The 20,852-nt window shown below is 46.3% G+C and overlaps 1 protein-coding gene across 3 annotated transcripts in view; it reads right to left on the bottom strand.

Annotated features, from left to right (window-relative positions):
* The window catches only part of LOC114872389 (N-acetylgalactosamine kinase), a 75,821-nt gene that overhangs the window by 49,189 nt on the left and 5,780 nt on the right, over positions 1-20,852 (bottom strand). For 2 of the 3 annotated variants that reach the window (XM_029179532.2, XM_029179531.2), the window contains exon 4: positions 4,493-4,863. The exons of the other annotated variant lie outside the window; for it this stretch is intronic. The gene's annotated coding sequence lies outside the window, so the exon portion shown is untranslated. The remainder of the gene's footprint in view (positions 1-4,492; positions 4,864-20,852) is intronic. 3 annotated transcript variants of the gene reach the window in all.

Genomic DNA, 20,852 nt, shown 5'->3' with positions numbered 1-20,852 from the left:
TTTCAGCCTCGTTTTTCCTTAACCATCATGGATGAATTTTAAATCGTCGCGATAAATCGATAGACTCCGTCGAATGTAACGTTCTTTCTTATAACAAGCGAGGAATAAAAGGAGCGCCAATGAAAAGAATAACGACAATTAATTCTGAATAATTTTGAAATGGTAAAGAAAGAAATATTGTAGACTAAAGTCGAGCCAAGAAGGTTGTACCGAGAAGGTTAAACATCGAACTGGCTGCAAATCGAGTAACTCGGAGCCTTGTCGAAGGGCTAACATTTACATACCAGCCGGATCAAGCGGGAACAAGTCGGTTCTCAGGTGAGGAGCACGCGTTTCGGTTGGCCTCCTCGTCCTACCGATCCCAGGATGATGGACGAACGCGATCGAGCGGCTTTTCTTCTTCTGCTCCGTTCGATCGTGCATTAATTACCCGCACGAGGAGGATCGAGCGGAGACGAAGACGCGGCGAATATTCAAATCGCATGAGAGAGACGGGATGAAGCCTTCTCAGTATTCTTACGTTTCTCCTGAACTAATTAAATAATCCTTCTTTATAAAATATCCCAATTTTTATTTCATTTTCTAAAACTAAATCGACCGTGTTCCCCGTGATACGTACAGGTCGAATTATTATCAGCAGACGAACAGACGGGGAACAAATACTCGTATTATCGAATTCGAACAGGGAAATCCATGTTGAAATAGCGCGATATTACTGTCACGTTCCGACTAATTACGAATATCGTAGATACTCGTATTACTGCTGATACGCGCAGCTGTAGACGGCCTCGTTACATCTATCTTGTTCGCTCGCGATTAGTTTAACTCGTAGTTGTTACGCTTGTTCGTGTGTTAAATACACGCGTTAACACGTCGCTTTCGATAATGAGACGAATAAAATTATGTCGTTTAATTATTTTTAACCGGAGTTCCTTTTCTTTTATTTTCCGATTGGTTAAACGCGTGTACACTCTAGAAGGAGGAGATTCCCTCTTTTACTTAGGAAGTCTACCTTGGCCCCGGGTGTACCCTACCGCGGACTTACGAATGAACGAGAGAATTCGAGAGATTCGAGACGCGTTCGGTTTTGCAACGACGATTCGTGCTTGTCGTCTTTGGCATCGCGGCGAGCGGCACACGCGGCCACGCGGAATGTTATCGCGCCTGTATCGTCCGCTGCTCTTTTCATTACCATTCGTGCCCGGGCCCGTACGTTGCCCTGAAAAACTCGATTTGATTTATTGCGAGCCGCATAGCCCGGCGTCTGCTCTTTCCCCGCCTTTCGAACGCAAAATACACACCGCGACGTGATTTTGAATCAGATCCTGGGCCAACCCTTCGCGACAGTTTTGCTCGATCCTCGTGCTTGTATAATTGGATTTCTTGCGAGCGAACGCACGAACGTAGAGCAACGGGATCCTTTGCATCCGTTCGATGCAACCGACTCTGTCCCGTACTGGGATAAATTGATGTAATAATATTCTCTTTGAGATTATGCAGAGTTTCTTAGAATTTAGTAGATAATAGATAATTGTTAGATAAATGCATGGGTGGTAATGAATATTGGATGGAAAGTTAATTGCGGCTGATTTTCACATCGAGATATCGAGGAAGGAATACAGTACGATAATCGTTAATTGTATCTCCTACCTCTTTTAAATCTCTTAATCTTCGCTCAATCTCTAATCTTTATTTCATGTACGAGTTGAACAAAAGGAAGCACACCTCTTGTGTGGTTAAAAGATACTTTGTTGAACGAGTATTATTTATCTTTTGTTGATGATCTTTTGAAATGAAGAATTCTAGTAAAACACCGAATCTTCAATATTGCAACTACGACTTTTACTACTGTTTATTCTCCATTCTCTAATCTATCACCATCAACCCCTTCCCAAAAAACAGTTTAAATACTGCAACGAAAGGCAGACACCGCCTTTTACGTTTGTCTATCATTAGCCAAAAAAATCTCTGATCGAAGGGTCCTGGAGATTATCGATAAAAGTAGGCCAGGTGGTTGTTGACCAGCTGATTGATGACCGGTGCAGGAATTTTAGCGCGTTCAAAGTGCCGATAATTCTAGCCGAGATCCTGTCCTCGTTATTAAAGAACGATCTGATACGTTTCTCAATCGCCGTTACACATCTATCGATCAATGGATCGGATAAATTTGCTAAATCGAACAATGTAGACTGGTGGTTCCGTTTCGGAGCAGGTTGTAAATGGTCCGACGTTCTGTTACCCTTTTCTTCCCCTTTGTATAAGTACTTACCGTCTATCTACCCCGATCTTACATAAGAATATAAATATAGGACTCGTGCCGGAACTGTTCGAAACGCTGGAAGCAGTTAAAACGATCAATTTTCGGGCGAACGTGAACGGAATCGAGGATGCCTCTCCTTTGTTATATGTATTCGTTACGCATTTTATGTAATTTCTGACCAGACAACCCTTTGCACCGTTTCGGAAGACGAAAGGGAACGGCACGCTTCCTTTTGAAGAGAGTATATTTTAATTTTTTAATTTTAAAACATTTTCTCTAAGAACATCGTCGACGTTCGATCAAGTCCTCCGTTGAACTTTTATTCTGTTCATCCTGGTACGAAATCGGTGCAATAGAGAGAGACAAGGGGAGACAGACAGGCGGCCCTGGCATCGCTAACTCTTACATTTGTCACTTTGTTAATCCCTATTAGATCAGACCGGATTTGAAACGCAGCCTACCCCCGGGCTATGTGCTCTCGCGTGGCGAAGAGTAAGCTCGTTTGAAAAGTGAGCACGCCCCGCGGTGTCGTGTCGTGTCGAACACTCCGGAAGAGAGAAGGAGTAGGAAACGGGACAGGAGCGAAAGAATCGACGCACCCTCGGGCCCCGCTTTGCATCGAAAACTACCGGAGATCCATCGGGCTTTTGTGCCGCCTAGCTATCCCGACCGATGTGCGCGACGACTCGTGTGATCGCTTTGAAAAAAAAAGAAAAAGAAAAAAGAGGGATCGAAAGAACTACCGAGACGATAAAATGGATACTCGAGGTGATTTCACGAACGATCTCGATCAGGGATAGCAAGTGTATGAAAATTTGTAATATTCAACGAAACGACAGGTGACCGCGATTCGCGTTAAAAGGGGAAAAATAAAATGAAGGAAATCGGGGTGGGAAACAGGGCCACCGACCTCGAGATCGAGTAGCATCCATCGACGTGGCCAGTATCGTGTCCTTCGGCTTGTCCGTGCGAAACGGACAAGCTGCAGGCGGACCAGCGACACATCCTAATACCCATCGTGAGTTACTAATCCTTTAAACGGATTACCAATTAAACGTGTCGCCCTGTTTCATAGGCTGAGAGACGTACAAGAGAATCGAGAGAGAGAGAGAGAGGAATCGGGGGATCGAGCTAAGTTTCGGCTCCAAGGGGGATGGTTTTCTACCATAGAAAGAGCAAAGTTGTTGCTCAATTCCCTCCATCTCTCTCTGTCTATCTATGGGTAACGGGTGTTACGTTTCAAATCTCAACAGGCTTGTCCGCTTAGGTGCACCCATATACAGCTGCCAAGTGGCGCATATTTGCTGTCAGATCGCGAAACTCGACACGGCCCACCCTATCGTCCTCGTCGTTTCGTACGTTCCTCTTTTCTTCCTCCTTTCGGCTGCTTAGAAACACGCGAGTCCCGTGACAGCTTTCGTTCGCCAGGGGCTAACTTAAATGGACGAGTTGACGAATTTAGATGAACCGAAATTCTGTCCATATGCCATTTACGGGGGAGGATCGCGTTTGCCGGACGCGTTATTAGAATACAACTCGATTTTTCTAAAACTTCTCAACCCTATCTCGACGATAAAAAAAAATGCAAATTAACAAATATCTACGCGAAAATCACACTTGTTTATAAACGTTCCTAGTGCAGGGGGTTACCGGAAATGAGATTCGTAAAATACTCTTACGCGTGTCCCAGGGGACCCAAGGATTACGTGGCGGTGCAAATTGGTCGAGAACGAAACGTGCATCAATTCTTTTGAACGAGGAAGAAGGTGAGGGAGAGAATCGGATCGGTCACGATGAAACCTTTATGCGATCCTCCAGAATGAATTCACCGCGCGGAAAATATGTCAATCATTTGCCGTGACCCCAGTTCGTGCATGTTCTGAGTGACATCGTTTCGCATCTGTTGCCGAACGTACATGTACGGCTGGCTTTGTTAACGAGATACAGCTCGACGCTCTTTCTCTCCCCCTCGTTCATCCCTGTTCGTGTTATTTAGGCGTTGCATCGCGTCGCATATAATATCGTTGACACGATTATTCGACTTGCTACTAGAAACCGCAACAGAAACAGTTCCGTTACTGTCGAGCTACGCTTTTCAATGCCGTCAATTCGGTATGATAATAGAGATCGTTTTCAAAGAAACAAGTTTGATCGTAATAATATTTTTTTTCAAAAACTGATAATTTCTGATCCAAGTCATGCCAGCTACAAATAATATCTGAATGTACTCACCGATGTAGACGTCAGGATGGTATAGGACGAAGGTAAGCAAACGAGCCACAACACTCGATGGGAAAAATCAGCTTCGATGATGGACAATACGCCTTATCGACTTGGTCCGGGCTTTTTCTTCCGAACAATGCAGCATCGGTAATCGCGATGAATCATCGCGTGTCAGCGATCGATCACTTAACGCTGATCGGTCCCCGGTATCGATGCAACAAAACCACACGCGTGTACCACGCGCGTACTCCCCGTGTTTTCTATATCGGTATTTATTCCGTGAATTTATCGCGCCGATCGTCCTGCGAACCAACGCGACGCGACGCGACTCAAAACAGACTGAGCTCGCTCCATCCACGACGGACTCGGCTCGTGCGAAACTGTAAACAGAATTAGACGGAGCAATTAGTAAACACAAAGGAACGCGATGAACGTTATATAAATAAGATGCATACAAATGCGAATTGATTTAAAATATTCCGACGACGCATAGTCGGTTACCATCACGAATCGTGACTTTCGTGAAGGACCGACGTTAGAAGAAATGAAAAAAATCATTCGAAGAATTCGTATACACGGGTGTTGTCAAAATTTTCCGTCAGTCAGGCACCTCGTTTAGCTCGAGCCTGGAATGAAAACAGTAGCTTAGTCACGGTGCATTCTTGACGAGTTAGCCAGGATACGGTCTCTCGTTCCCAAGCGTCGTTCCAGAAGAGATAACCAGGACCGAAGACGCTCTGAACGGGCCACGTCTGCGGGGAATCGCCGAATGATAGATGGTCGGTTCAACGATATTATCTCAGGTGACGAAGTCACGCATGCACGGGCTGACGCAGTCACGCGTGCCGATGTCGTAACGAGTGGAGCGGAGCGGAGCGTAGGTGGGCCGAGGTTAGTTATCTCGAGGCGGTTCTCGCACCTCGGACTGCCCTTCGTCGAGGTGAGACGAGAACAGCCCTGAAAGAAGCGCTTAACGAACTGACGACGACATTATTGTTGTTGCTCGGTCCCGGACGCATTCGGACGGCTACCCGTTCCTTTTATCGGATCAGGCCAGGAGGCGCACAGCCTGTCCGATGTCCCGACGATTTTCTCTGTCCCTTCGTTCAGCAGACGGGACGGGGTGAGGAAAGCAACGGAGCAAAGAATACGAGAGGGTGAGCGGTTACCGGCAGAAAGAACAGGCAGAGCCACGATTTCGGTTCTAATGCCGACGGGAGAGGGTTTTAATTAACTCGCTCTGCTATCTTCCCCCTTTCATCCCGGTGTTTACGTGTGTCAGCGGCTTTCGTTCACTACCTTGTCGGCCCCCACTCCCCGCCAAAAAGTCGTTGAATCCGCGTTAATAGAAAATTTTTAAATGATTCAGAAGCGTTCGAAATGAAAGGCGTGAAATTATTCGCGCCACGGTGGCCATTATAGGAAAATCGTGTTACGTTGCAGTTCGTATCGATAGGTTGTATCGAGCGTATAGAAGACGAAGCGAGGAGAAGGGAAATGGTATCGCGGTCGTGCCGGGGCCATCTTCCTTCGGGATTCATTAAAGACTTTTATCGGGAGAACACAGTGCCGCCTATGTACCAATTCACTTAACGTAACCAATCTAAAAATGCTCATCAGCAATTTAAAGCGTCGAGGGCTCGTCGAAGGACAGCCGCGAGGGCTCGAGGGAGAATCGGAACGACGACCAGACTCTTCTACAAAAGGATCGAGGGAAACAGAAGAGGAGAGAAGGATCGACTAAGAGGTTGCCGAGAAGATACGACACAGGTGGAGGCGGAGGAGAAGGAAGAAGAAAGCTAGGGGAGAAATAAAGGCGTGCAAACGAGAAGAGAGAGAAACGAACAGAAATTGAAGGTAAAAGAGAGACATTGGCGGTGAACCGCTTCCACCGCGACGTTGAGAATAAAAAAAGAAAAAGAAAAAACAAAGGCAACAGAAGAAAGAAAGGAAGAAAGGAAGGAAGGGTGAAGGAAGAAATGGAAAGCTCGAAGGAGGGAGGAAAAAAAGAGACAGATCCATTTGCGAAATGCTCATCGACCGTCGTCGACCCTTTTCTCTTCGGCTCAAGTACAGAAGAGAGAGACTGGGGGGGGGGGGGTTTTCGAGAACGCGTCGAGGAGGATTACTCTGATTCGTTTTGGCTTGCAGATTTTGCCTTTTCCGACCGTCCCTTCCCCATCGACATCCTCGCCCTACGATTTGCACCAACGCGACAGAGTAGCGGCAATGGAAACCACTCGGAGAACGATATGGCTGATACAAGCCTAGGTACACAACGTCGATCAAAATTCTAATTATAGTAAAATCGATTACTAATATCATATAAAATATTTCTCGTTTAAGCAAATAAATAAATAAACACAAAACATTGCACCTCTTTCCATCAGGTCTGGCCGTAAATTAAAAAACACCTCATAAAGATGATCGAACAACACCTACATCGGTTGTTAAAATCGCGCGACAAAGATTGAATCTAACCGGTCCGGATGAGATGGTCCTTCATCAAGGCTGCAATCGGCGATCGTATCGGTCTGGACGCGACGGACTTGTATACGACTTTATCCAATAATCAGCAGGGGATGATGGGAGAGCTCTGCATCCCGAATCAAGACGTAATGCGATCCGTCACGATGAACCGGAAAGATAAAAAGGTTGTCGCGGCCACGGTTATCGAGGCCTGGCAAACGAAAGGCTGCTGCCCCGTAATGCGTTCGCCAGCCCGTAAATCATGGTGTTTGCATAAAATATTAATAAGTGACACGAGTCAATCCGGGATTAAGTAAAGGAGGAGGCCGTGAGCTAGGGGTACTCGTGGCGAACGAGCAACCCTCGAACACCGATACTAGCGCCACTTTATCTATCTCTATTTTATTTTGTTTGCCTTCGCTTTTCCCACGAAGGGTCGCCTGTGTTGCCCTTGCCCCTTTCGACCGGCCACGCTCTTCGACAAATAGTAATAATGCGAATTGACACGTGACGCCGTTGTCGCAACAACGGCAAACACTCGGACCCAGGGGCTGATGCTCGACGGTGCCCCAACGAGGGTTCGCATTGCCCCGAGAGAAGCTCGTTTACAAACCGAACGCAACGAGCGTCATTTCTTCGCCGATTCAACGACCCTCGATTAACCATTCAACTTTATCTTCGTTTCCGTCTACTTCCATCGAAATTACATGAAATTAAAAAATGTTTGCGCATTGTGTAAAATGAAAAATTGATCGGTAAATTAAGGTGAACGGGTAATTGTGGTGGCGCCGTAACCCGGTGAAAGATTATCGTCTCGATTGGCTCGCTTTTGCAACGACGTGTGTACCGTAATTGCGAACGGCTGTATCAGTGACCCGCAGCCAGTTCGACACGTGTCGACTCGTGCGTGGCGGGTTGCTCTTATCTCGCAACTGGTTTACGTCGAACTCGCTGTTTCCATTATACGTAATAATATATTCTTCTTATAAGCTGATGCCGTCCTCCCCCAGCTGGCTGTACAGGCGAGGCTAGTCGGGAATAAGGGTAAGGTGGAAGGAAGGAAAGAGGAAAGGAAAAGGGAGATAGCGGGAGAGACAAAGTGGCTGCTGCACACGCGTTTGTCAATGTTTGCCGGTGTCGACACCCACCTACTTATGCAAATCATTTAATTTAACCCCTCCATACCGCGTATCCCGAGAGAGATCGTATCTCGAAACCTATTCGTATTCATTGCCTGAGCGATGGGGAGAGGAGAGAGAAGAGTAACCACCACCACTCGATCCGCAGAGCACCCATACGATCGCGTTTCTCGGCTACCGATCTCTACCACCTTTATGTTCCATCTTAAACCTTTTGCCATCGATGCATCTAACCGTGTCAATTCGAAGAACTTGTAAAATATCGCAACAACAGAGTTTCTCATCTCGAGAGAATAAAATAAAAAATTATCGCAGGTGTCAAATCTGCATTGGGAGATTTGTCAGCCAGTGTAGAATGCGTTTTCGTTGCTGATTTAGTTCGGACTGACAGGTTTAGATTCGCCGTTCAATGTCGACACTGATGGTCACGCGAACGACACGTTTTAACGGTTTTCATGCCAAGTGAACAAGCAATGTCGAGAGCGATTTCGATGATCGATCAAGATTGATAGGCCGCGATACAGGCGCAATTTATAAACTCGGCTAGTGGTATACGTACATCTACAGGATGTTCCATTTGTCTTATACAAAGCTATCGAAAATGGGACAGAGTTACTGGAGAAAGAAAAAGGACAATGTACGATACAAGGGGATGAGGGAAAAAACATAAAACAAGGTAGAAACGACAGATCGATCGAAACGGTTTCGATCGTGGAACAAGCCATTCGGTTCGAGTTTCATTACCGCGGTGAAAATCGGGAGTCAGCGATTACGATTTAGCCGATGGTGGTGATCGTGTGTCGTCAGGCCGTTTCGATACGCGGCCGATCGCGGACATCGCGGAATGACGTATCGGTCGTGCGGTCGTTTTAAACGTTTTAACGGGCAACGGGAAACGAGTGTCCGGCAGCCACCGGGAAAGCCGGTGTACACGGGAGGCCACGAGCTTTCAAAGAGCGAAACAGAGAGATGATCGCCACTCGGAACATTGTAACGTTACGATATCGATTGCAATTCACGCCCGTTGAATGGTTGAGACAACGCGAAGGGGGTGCGAGGGAGGACACGGCGTGCTGAATTAGTAGCATTGTTAATGCAGTAATCGAGTGTTTCATCGTTCGATGATTCGCGGGGTGGTGAACGGGGGCGCGGGGAGGCGAGGTCGAATGGTAAAACCGACGGAATGGGATGACGAGATGGGCGCAGGTGTGTGTATCCAGCATGTGATACAACGTGTTGTCATTCGGCCAAACGTGTATATTGATGCCGGCTGGCGAAATTTTTGTCCTTCTCTCGCTGTAATTGCTTCGTAGATGGAAATTTTGTCATCGCGAGGGATGGTGGTGTCACAATCTACATTTGTAGAATTAACATTCGATCTTTTTCAATAAATCTACTAGTAAATCAAAGTTGTCTTGACAAACGAGTTAAATCGACGATAAGCATATTCGATACGGCGACTTCTCGGGGCAACACTGTCCATGAATTATTTTGATCGTTACGCGTTGGTTGGCGAATAAAACGCATAAACGCCGGCTAGCGTATTCATGTAGCCGACGTGTACTCGCCGTTTGTCGTCGGGAGCGACGTTCATTCGTTTTTCTGTGGCAAATGAAAAAGGTTGGCGATGCATAGCTGGTGCACCGTTGCAACGTGCAACGAGCCGCGGAGGCAAACGGGCTGCGTTCAAACCCCCGCGCAACCCCCCGTTTGTCAAAACTCTTTATTGCCGTTCTACGGACGCTGTATTCAAAGCGAGGACTCGAATATACACCGCGGCTGGAAAAGTGCGCCGCTTCAGTTTTATATACAGATATGTATAGATGTGTGTATGTGTATATAACGCGACGGCTGGTTTCGGTTTTATTATTACACCCCGCTCGAGCACCGGCCCTGGAAAAATATGCGACGATGCGCCGCTCCGAAACGGCCAGCTTGTTCCTTTCTGATAAAGCGCGATGAAAGCGACGCTGAAAGTGCAGAAGAATTTCGTTCAATGGATCAGCAAGGAAGTAGGGGTAAAAAGGACAAAGGGATTGAATGCTAAAAGACCTTTGTAACGCAATAATTGTAGTCGGAAGTAATTTAAATTTAATCGAATCTTCGTTCTTCTCCCTTTGACTTCGATCAAATTTTTTCCCCTTTTCAACTATGAAAACACCGAATACTTTATTCGAAACGAAATTATGAGAATAATATCGGAATTCTTGCAGGCTATTCATTAACGCAGACGCTGTTCTACGTTGGCGGAATACGTCACGCAACGAGCATGTAGGATCGGGTGGGTGTAGAAGCGGCTCGCGTGTTCATGAATAAAAGCGCGAGTAGACGGACGGAGCAGCAGGCATTAACGAAATAAAACGAGCGTAATACCGACTGTGTTGAACACGCTTGCCGGTTGTGCGGAATTTCGTTTCTACAGCGCTCGGTTAGGGTGCATTGTAAATTTTCATTTTTCTCTCCCTACCATCGCACGTTTTTATTGCAAATAACGCGTACTCGTAACAGTTTCGAATAATTATTCTATATTCACGAATGATATTCTACAAAATCAGTTTCAACGATAAAATCATCCCCGTCACACAGGAAAACAGCGCGGTTCCGATGACACGCGTTTCCGAAAGCGGGAAACGGCTTGTTAAGACAGGGGAATCGTTAAGTGCAGCACGACATAAATTAGAACGACCGAGGACAAGAGAAAATATTATCGCAACGCGTGAAGCGAAGAGTCTGGCAGAAAGTTGGCCAGGGATAGTGGCACTCGATAATAAAACGCTCCCTTTTGTCCTCGTCGCTCGGACGGCCTATAACTTCTCCGACTGACCCGCACCCCCTCGTTTTTCATCCCCATGTCGTTCTTCCTTTCTACCGTCTGCGTACGTATGTATATATTGAAAGGATTTCGACAAGAAGAAACTGGACGAAGGAAAAAGGGGGAGCTAGGCTGACAACGAGGAAATCACCAGCCGTGACGTACCCTCGGATGCGGATGTGTGTTACTACCATCGCGGATCCACTTCGAGTGTCAATATTGTCCGATGCGTCGTTTGCGAAATCGTTTTGTAAAAAATGACCGAACGATCGGGCGGGTTAAAATTGCCCTACTATTTTTCATATCGTTCCCAATGGAATTTCATTAAATTCGACGGACACATCGGGGTGGGATACGGAAGATGGAAAGAGGATTCGAAGATCATCGAGAAGGGTTAAATGTGGAAATCAAAAAGAAAAATCAATGTCTAGGTAGGATCGATCGATCGTAAATTAACGCTGGATCGAATAACAGCAGTGAAAATTGACATCGGACGAGTTGGAACGAACCGGTACGAGGCTGAAAGTGCACAGAAGCGAAGCAGAAGCTGCGAACGCGATTCTCCTGGCATTGGGGTCGATGCATACAATGGGCATGAAATCCGAAAAAGGGGGAGACTGCAGATAATTGGCCGGTGCGTTTGCACAGCGTCAAATCGCGAGGTCAATCCGCTCGCACGGCAATCTCACCCTCCTGGCTTGCCGACGACTCGTATCCCTCTCCTCCCCCTTCGTCGCCCTTTCGAATTCACGGGGATGAAAATCGAGGTCGAATATACCGGGAATATGGACGACTACTCGGTCATTCGCCAGCGTATACACGTGCTTTTGTGCCTGGTCGAATCGCCGGAAAACCTTCATTTTTTCTCTCTCTCTCTTTTCATTTGCAAAAGAGGAACGAGCCGGAGTCGTCGCCATTGTCAATTTTTATTGGATACCGTGACTGGATTTTCTTCTTATTAATTCGAAGTCTTTCGAGGCCTCTGCTCTATTTTCGAATAATTTTCACGCGACGCGTACGTGTAAATTGTACCGGGTGATGGAACGATTTTGAAATTTCGTGTCGTTGCCACGTATAATACCGCCACGAATCAACCAGACTTAAAGCGGGTAAACGAATGTCCGGTTTTCATAGGTGGCAGACGAGAGCGGATCGCACGTAGTCCACGCATTATTTATGAGATTACCGGAGATTATGGGAAACGTGATTCTGGTGCCGAGTGGCTCGCTCCCAAGAGCGATTACTATGCCGCACATAATAATGCACACGCGTACACGTCGTATTAATGGTTGAACGCTGTTACGTTCGACTTCGTCGAATGAAAATCAAATCAACCCGTTAAATAATCTTTCAAACTCCCTGAAACCGTATAGTTATTTAATATTCATTAACTAACGCTATAAAGCGGTTATCATGGTCATAGAAACATGAAATTCTTCGAATAAAAAATCATCGACCTTCGTCTAAAACATCAAAGCTACCCGTTTCTTTCCCCCACTGTACCGTAATTCGTGCCATTTTCATGTTCGTTAGCGTCGCTTAACGTTTTATACTTCCGTCGACACGCTACCCGTCTATTCCTCCGTGAACACGCTACAACCATAAACTCATCGAGGCGAGTTGAGCATCGAGTAAAAGACGCGCATACGTTTCCCGGGCTGATTTTTACACCCGTGCATAAACCGACGTCGTTTAAACGCGATGGAAGCTCGGCGAAGAGGGCTAAGCGAGGACAGGATGGTGAAAAGGGAACGAGAAAGAGGAAATAAGAATACGTGGGGCGTGAGTTGCGTACACACCGCAGGACCCTAATGGTGGCTGCTTACGAGTTGATTTATTTATCGGAGTGGCAATACCACGACGAATCCACCCTAAGAGCATGCCAGATTAGCCGAGCCCCTGTGTGTATCTTTCTCGCGGCTCTATGGACGCATAATAGACACGCGTGATAGACGAGAGAACGACTCTCCTCGTCGAGGAAAATTGCGAGCGGACGGTAATGTCGAGCAAGTGACGAATGTGAGAGCAACGCGATACACCGCGTTACGTTTCTCTTAATATTTGCTTATACAACCCTGACACGTATACTTTCGTTGTTGATCTACACGGTTACTATATGGGTCCTTGTATTTTTTCGAGAATATTATTTGAAGGGGATTCTGAGTGGAAATGAATTTTTAGGGTGGTTCAGTTTGATGATATTTTTTTTTTATATCATCGAGAGGATTGAATCAATAGTGAGAATCGCAGTATCGAGAAAAATTGTAATGATTTAATAGGTAGAAACGGCAAACTATGGACTTGTCATTTTAGAAAGTTCGAGGAGTTAGCCGAAACGACATCGCGATCTGAATTCAGTGGCAGAGAGGTGCGATTAATCGGCTCGAAGAACGTAAAATTTCGAGTTAGGCAAAGAGATGGACGAGGACAGAGGGGTAGAACGGTGAGCGAGTTAATTTCATAGCTGATCACCCCGGGTAATCCGGCCAGGGGCGGCACCGGTGATGCGGAAAACAAAGCTGCAGGGTGCGACGAGTCACCCTACCAAGCTTTTCCGAGTCGTACGTCATAAGTGCTTCCGCGCTAGATTCATCATCTTAGCCGAGCAGCTTCCAGCAAGGTTATCCACTTTTTCCACCCTTGTCGACGATGCTAGACGGCACCGGTGACGGGGATTATTCTGCTTGAACCGCCTCTGGCTCCTCTTTTCCTCCCTCTAACAAATCTTATCTTTTTCTTCTTTTATCCTATCTTTGGATACTCTCGAGTATCGGATATACCAGCTTTTGCAACCAATCTAAGTGTTTAATCTTTTCGAGTTTCAAAATTCTTGCTCCATTCCGGTCACTCTTGTACGAAGTTTTATCCTTTTCTCAAAGTCAGTCAGAGGATGGTTGAAGAAATCCATACACTTTCGAGGCATCCAAACGGATCCCGTGTTCCATTATCTCTGATCGTGTAGCAATCGCGATCTCGTCCATCAGATTGTCGCTGACAGCAGCTCGTTATATCGTTCTCGATCGATTCATCGACGGAGTAGCCAGCGTTCGAGTATTGTCCGTCTAAGCAAACAACCCACGAAACATTCTCCGCATGGAATTCCGTTGAATGGACGCTTAATTTACCGGGCATCTTGGCCCGGCAACGAAATAACGTGGTTAAGAAGGAAGCGAAAGGGAACAACGGCGAGTGTATCCATCCCGGTCCCTGACCGACCGATTCTCCGGGGATAGAAAAAAAAAGGTCCCGTCATTCTCGAGAAGAGAGAAGGGCCCTCCTCGATCATCCCGTACGTCGGCTGTATAAATATCTCCTTCCTGCCTATAAAAGATACCCGTAATTACGGCGCCTTCGGCCAGAAACACGTCCGACACTTCTACGTCGACTCGATACAGGGCGAACGGTATGCTTCGAGGGGGTGTTTATGACTTGCTTGGGGGATGTTTCACCAGTTTCGAGTTGCGTCACTCGATGCAATCCGCGGATCAGAGTCCGAGACACGTTCTCGGTGAGGAAAAAAAACGACGACAGGAAACGGAGGAATAATGATACGTTCGAACGAAGCGTGACGTGGTTAAAATCGTGTAACGCATATGTCACCGATGGGTCAGGGATTGCTTGCTCGATTATGAGAAACAGAATCAAGCATCGAGCGCGGATTGCGTATTTATGGCTACCGTTTCTGGCAAATGACCTGGCATTATCGATGAGAAGCCCGCTAAGGGGTAGGTCGTTTAACCGAAACCGCTTCGACTCCATAAATATCGATCTCGCCATAAATTGTTTGCGATCGGAAACGGTAAAGTCCATAAGAGGCCGTGGAAATGTTCCAACTTTTGCTTTTCTACACTTTTCAATCGTCCAAGCCCTTACTTATCCATAAATTTCATTAAATGGTAAATGGTAATCGTTGTTGGATTAGATGGACATTTAATTGGACAAGGAAACGGTATAATAGAAACTTGCGCACGGTGTTCCGTGATCCGTGAGAAGAGTCAGGACCTGTATTTATTCAGATCGTTCCGCAAAATCGGTGGATCTCTTGTGCAGCTGCCCTTTCCACGTCACGTATTATGCGAACGCCATCTGCATCTTTTTTCGTGCGAACGCATGAATGCGGAATCGAAGTGGTAGGTAGGTACGTGACATCGGCATCAAAAGTTTTTCCAAGGGTTTCCCGCTCTCAGGTGGTTGGGACACGCGAGTAGAATGTCGTTTCCACGAGATCGTCGCGCAATTTCGTGAACTTCTTTAAAATCTCTTCTTCGCCCTCGCCCTCTCTTTCCAATCGAGCCAACTTTCCAGCTGGATCCGTTGGAAAGCCAATTTTGCGGTCCATGGCGAGCTGGAAACTTTCGATCTGCCATTTTTTCAGGATCTAACAGGATCCCGGAAAATTGATCTCTACTATCCAAAGAGCATCGTAGAAGAAACTTCAACCTTTCTTATTCGCATTGAGAAACTATCAACCGCGTTGACAATAAATATACGACGTCGATTAATTCTAATAGTCACCAACCAGTGTTCAACCAGTTTCTCCGAAGCGAAGCTCATCAGAAATCGCGTAATTAGAAGCCAGCTAATTAAAGCTATCGCATCGGTACAAGGTGTACACGAGCATTCCTGATCCTTAAACGGTAGGAAACGGTGCTAATTGTCCAGCGTCGCTTCGAACAGCTCTCGCGTAGGCTCTAGCTCGCAGTTTTTGCTCTCCTCCCGCGCGTGTGTTTACTAGCTGCAAACCCTCGTTCACAGATAGATAGAGAGAGAGAGGTATGTTACTTACGACGCAGGTAAGTAGCGATGTAAGTGGTTGTAGACAACCGGGACCCAGTGTCATAAGCAGCAGCCGCTGCCTAATGAAACTACAAATCTCTTCCTCCCGCCCTTTAGGGCACCACCTGTTCTTAGCGAAGCCAACACATCCGCTCCCGCAACAACGGGCTCGCATGTGACACGCAGCTTACGAATCAGGGGATTATTTCACGAGCTGTTTTACGTACGTTGACAGACACGCCCGAGAAGGGAATAAACGATAGAAATTTGTTAAGAAATATTCGGAGAGAAATAATGTTAATTTTAACGATTCCGAGCTCAGACTCTCGACTCCCGATACATGGAAGAAAGGGAGGAGGATATTTACCATGAAAACAGAAGACAACAATCGACGATGCATCTGTTGTTGGGTGCCGCATCGAAAACTCGATTCCCATCGACCTTTCGATTCTCACGCGATCGTTTCGCGTCGCGTACCCCGGCTGCATACATATCTCGTAAACAACCGGTTCGGACAATAATAATTATTCGCGAAACGATCGCGCAACCCGTACCCCCGTTTCTCTGCGTTCCGATTCTCCAAGCCCCTCTCTGTCTCTCTTTTTTGTCGAGAATCGTGGTTGAAAAGGGTGCGTGTAGGCGTGCATACACGCCGCGGGGTAGGTCTGGTTCACATAGCCACACACGGTTCTCTATCGGCGCCGTTGTAAAACAATTATACGGTGTCGTCGGGCTGGCCAATCGATATATCATCAATTCCATTGTCATTGCCGGGCCAATCCGGCGTGTCATGATTATTGTTTGCAGCCCGCGCGTACAATGAAACCGCTCGGTGTATAAACCCCTCTGCGCTCGTTCTCCGCGGAAAACTGTGGGCGGATTTTACTTGGTCCAGATCGGTGAACCGGGAGGAGAGAAGGGGGCGGACTGATAAACTGCGCCCATTATCAACCGACGATTTCGTACTTTTCACGAACACGCTCGTTTCACGTTCACCTCTGCCGATTTGTCTCTGTCCGCCGTTCTACCTCGCCTCGTTTCGTCCCTTTCTCGATTATCGAACGTATACGTAGTTTCGGTACTTCGTTGACCCCACCTTTTTCTCGTACAAACCTGCTAAAACTTTCCCTATGGATCGTTCGCGTTTCGAGGAAGCGATTTCGAGCGAGGAATCGCGTCGGACGGATCCAGGTAAAATAAAATCATTTACGTCAAACGAATTATTCTACCGATCGCAATTAATATGCATCGTGGAAAGTCACGAACGCTTACCAGTCGATTGCTTTCTTTGCAAAGTCGAATCGTTAGCTTCTTCCTATCGGTATCTTTCGACCGAACGACGGAAGTCTGTCGAACGAGCCTGGTCGAATAACGCGAGGCGAATATAAATTTATATCCAGGATGGTACACAGCTCGTTCTCGTGGCAGGTTCGCGGGGAAAAAGCAAGTGGAAAAGGAGAAAATGAGAACGAACGCGAGCTGATGGGTGTGGCAGACCGGAGAAAAAACCGATGGATCGTAAAATGATTAATTGGATGAGTTCCGTGGACGCGAGTTCGAGTTCTGTTTGCCGGACGGATAGTAAAAGTCTGTTTGCACCATTTCGAAATGGACGTGAGATGGGAAATGTGATTCGTCGCTGAACGAACGAGCTGGCTGTGCTTTTAAGACGCTTAATTCGATCGTCCTCTATGACCAACGCGTATACTAACCGAAGTGCTTGGATAGATGGACTCGTGGTCCTGAACACACGTCGTAAAAACGTTTACGCGAACCTGGCTATCGGCCACGATCGTAAATGACTCATAATACGCGCGGCAGAAATCGTACCACCGCGCCGGAAGTGTCCGTTCCGGAAAGTGGTGCTATTCGAAGATGAAGATCCTTTAACTCGTTTCCAAGCATCGTCACGATGGTAGGATATTTTTCTTAAATAAGATAAGAATTTTTAATCTGCAATTCAATCTTTATCGAGTTAAGGTATCCAGGATGTTGAATTATTGACGAGGAATCCTTCGATTCTTAATACATTTGGAACACGATGACGAATAATGTAGACGGAATCGAGGATCCTTAGATCCGCCGATGCAATTTCTCGAGTAGAACAGCTGATGAGACTTCCTTGCAACAGCCTGAAAGCCTGGTTTTGGCTCTCTTTATCCGCATGGTTGTCGACGTCGTCGGTAGGTACCCGGAGACGCGGGACATCAAATATTCAAGATTTCGCCGATGGCGTCAGCCACGCCTGTCACAGCTCGCGTTACACAGGTTTCCATCCCTCTGGCTGCCAGCCATTTAACTGATTTAGCGACTGCGAGACTGGAACACCCTCCACTTTTCCGGCTCTCGGCGTGTTCCGCGTGCCGTGACACGCGAATCGAATTTGTCAAAGATGCCGTCTCTGCCTACTTATACCATTCTATTTCCTTTCATTCCCTTTCCATCCACTCGGGTCTCTCTCTTCCAGCTTTCATCCTGGATTCTAGCCGAGCAATCCGAAGAATAAAGCAGCTGTCGACGACTAACACACTCGTCGGCACGCTGAACCGTCGACTTCCACGAGATTCACGACGCCCGGGCGAGCAATGATGGATGACACCGGTCGTGAAACAAAGACGGAAGTTCATTAGCATCGGACACGTAAAGACTCTTCCTGGAAAGAAGACACGCGTGTCTGGCTACCGACTGAAGTCGATAAACGTGCTTCGTCGTGACATTTTTAACCCTCTTCGAGCAAACTGTTGACCGTACGACGACTGAGAGGGGGTGTTCTTAAGTATACTTAACTTTCTTTTTCGAAAATTAATTTCACTTCATCGGAACGCGTTCTTCGCGAACGCTGGTCGGATCGCTCGTCACCGGACGTTCATCCGATTATATCGGTCAACCGATCAAGAAATCCTTCGAACGTTAATCTGTGGTCTGTTAAGTCGTCCTGAGGACAGGTTCCCTCCAACGAGCTGTTTCTCCACGAATCGGCCCATTATTGGATGCATATTTCCAAGCAGGTTCCGATTAAGGATATTTAGACACGATCAACATCCATGAGAATTCAAGAGAACAAGGATTCAGTTTAGTAACAACGATCGAACGATTTTATGGGTATCAAGGATTACACTGAATCGATTGATTTTATAGCCGGCGAATGGAGGATTTTACGAGGGGAATATGCTTGTCATTCCTCGCCACGTTGGTATTTCTGATCGATCGATGTTCACTTCGTACGAAACAATTTTATCATTCTAATTTGGAAACTGTCTTCTTCGTTTCATATTCCAGTCTTGATTAGTTAAATGCTTTATCCTCTTATAAACGGACAGATGTTATTTTCCAAGCGTCACCATTGAAGTAGATCGTGTTATACCTGTTCTATTTTCATATTAATACAGTTTAAATATACTCTGTCTTTATGAGATCCAATTAACGTCCTTTATTTACTATAAGTCTCTGATAAATATGCAACTGAATCGAGGAAATTTTAAGAACCTCTTTCTGAATGAATATTTAAGAAGCACTAAACCTTGTTTGTTCCTAAGATATAAAATCGACATTTCGAGAGCGGTTATTTATTATCGTGTGCGCTAAAATTAATCGGGAAAGTATAAATTCATTTATCGTCTGTTAACGAGTATTATTTTGAGAAAACGTCGAGTAATAAAATTTCGAAAAAGGACGAATGATAGAAACGTAGGCACGGGTGAAACAGGAAGGCTATCGTTCGGCCGCGTCAGTGGTGGAGCATCCGAGGGTTAAAAATCGACAGGACGCTAATTTTCACTCCCCTCGCCGCTTCGTAGGGCCCGATCAGCATACATATTTGTATGCACTCGCGCTCACGGGTGAAAACGAGTTCTAAACGATGGGTAATTTGAGAAGAGACCGATCCAACGAGCCACCGCCTCGCCACCCCCGTTCATTCGTGCACTGCCTTATACGGAGAAAGGAGTATTATACGCGGGACTCTGCGTACATAAAAGGGAGCCTACGTAAGTAATATAGGGGCGCCCGCGACCCTTCCGCACAAGGGTTGTATTCTAAGAGGGCATGAATTTGGTCGAGCCTTCCCCTTCTTCTCCTTCTTACTCCCCTTAGCCCGTGTCCTGGACGTTCTTCTTCCTCCGTCGCCTCGGCCCGTTTTGCGTTGCATAAGTAACCCCTCGAACCCTCGATTGTAAACCGTGCTCTTATTTGCCCCGCCAGAAGCGAGAACTCGGCCTGAAAACAGCCGCTCCACGATCATTTGTCGACGTGTCTCGAGTAGTGATATTTATAAAACATGGATATGTTTAATTAAAAAAAGGAAGAACGATTAGTTCGCTGAGGAATTTTAATGGCGATGAGAAGATGAGTGAGGAATGTCACTGATCGATTTGCACCTGTCGGAAAGACTGGTTAGAAATGAAAAAATTGATATCCCAGGACAGGAAGTTGCTACGTGAAACTGGTTAACCCATCTGGCGGATCAGAAAAATATCATCGAACGAGGAAGATTCTGACGAGACATGGACCTGATCTTGCAGCTCGTTCGCCGGCAATTAAGGGTAGTTTACATTGATAACATAAATCGTAGACTATAGTACAGCGAGTAACTTGTCTACCTACCATAATATCCTGTATCTTCTAACTTTAAGCGGTGTTTGCACCAGTTTACCGGTCAATCGGTTAGCCTGGTTAGTCTACTTTCTCAGATTCGATACTTGTACAAGTACTTCGCCTATTGGATTAGTGGCTATCTCCTAACCAGCCCGATCGTTTACACGCGTATAATAAACAGATGTTTTCCGTATTTAATTTCTGTCCGATCGAATCTCTAGGCACGCATAATTTCACAAATTTTATTAATCAAACTAGGCTTTAGGCGTTTCTCCAATTAAATTCGCGAATATTCCAAGCGCACTTTACTCCGAGTTGAGGAAACGATTACGACTACGTATAAACGACCTATTAACACGAACCGCGAACAAGTACCGGTACAGAGTTGAAAATTTAATCCGTTCGAGAGCGAGAGGCGAGCGTATGATAATTCGACGCTAAGAAATATAAAACCAGCACCGTGTCCAGCCAAGAATACCAATGAACCGATGCAATTACTGCACGCAGTTACGATCGGTCGAACTGACATCCTGAGCAGCGGAGTCCGATATTAAACGAAGTCCACGGGGCGATATTTCGC

This window comes from Osmia bicornis, chromosome 5 (assembly GCF_907164935.1).
Source record: "Osmia bicornis bicornis chromosome 5, iOsmBic2.1, whole genome shotgun sequence".
NCBI lineage: Eukaryota > Metazoa > Arthropoda > Insecta > Hymenoptera > Megachilidae > Osmia > Osmia bicornis.
The sequence above is the reverse complement of the archived record's forward strand: the minus strand, read 5'-3'. Positions and strand labels throughout refer to the sequence as shown.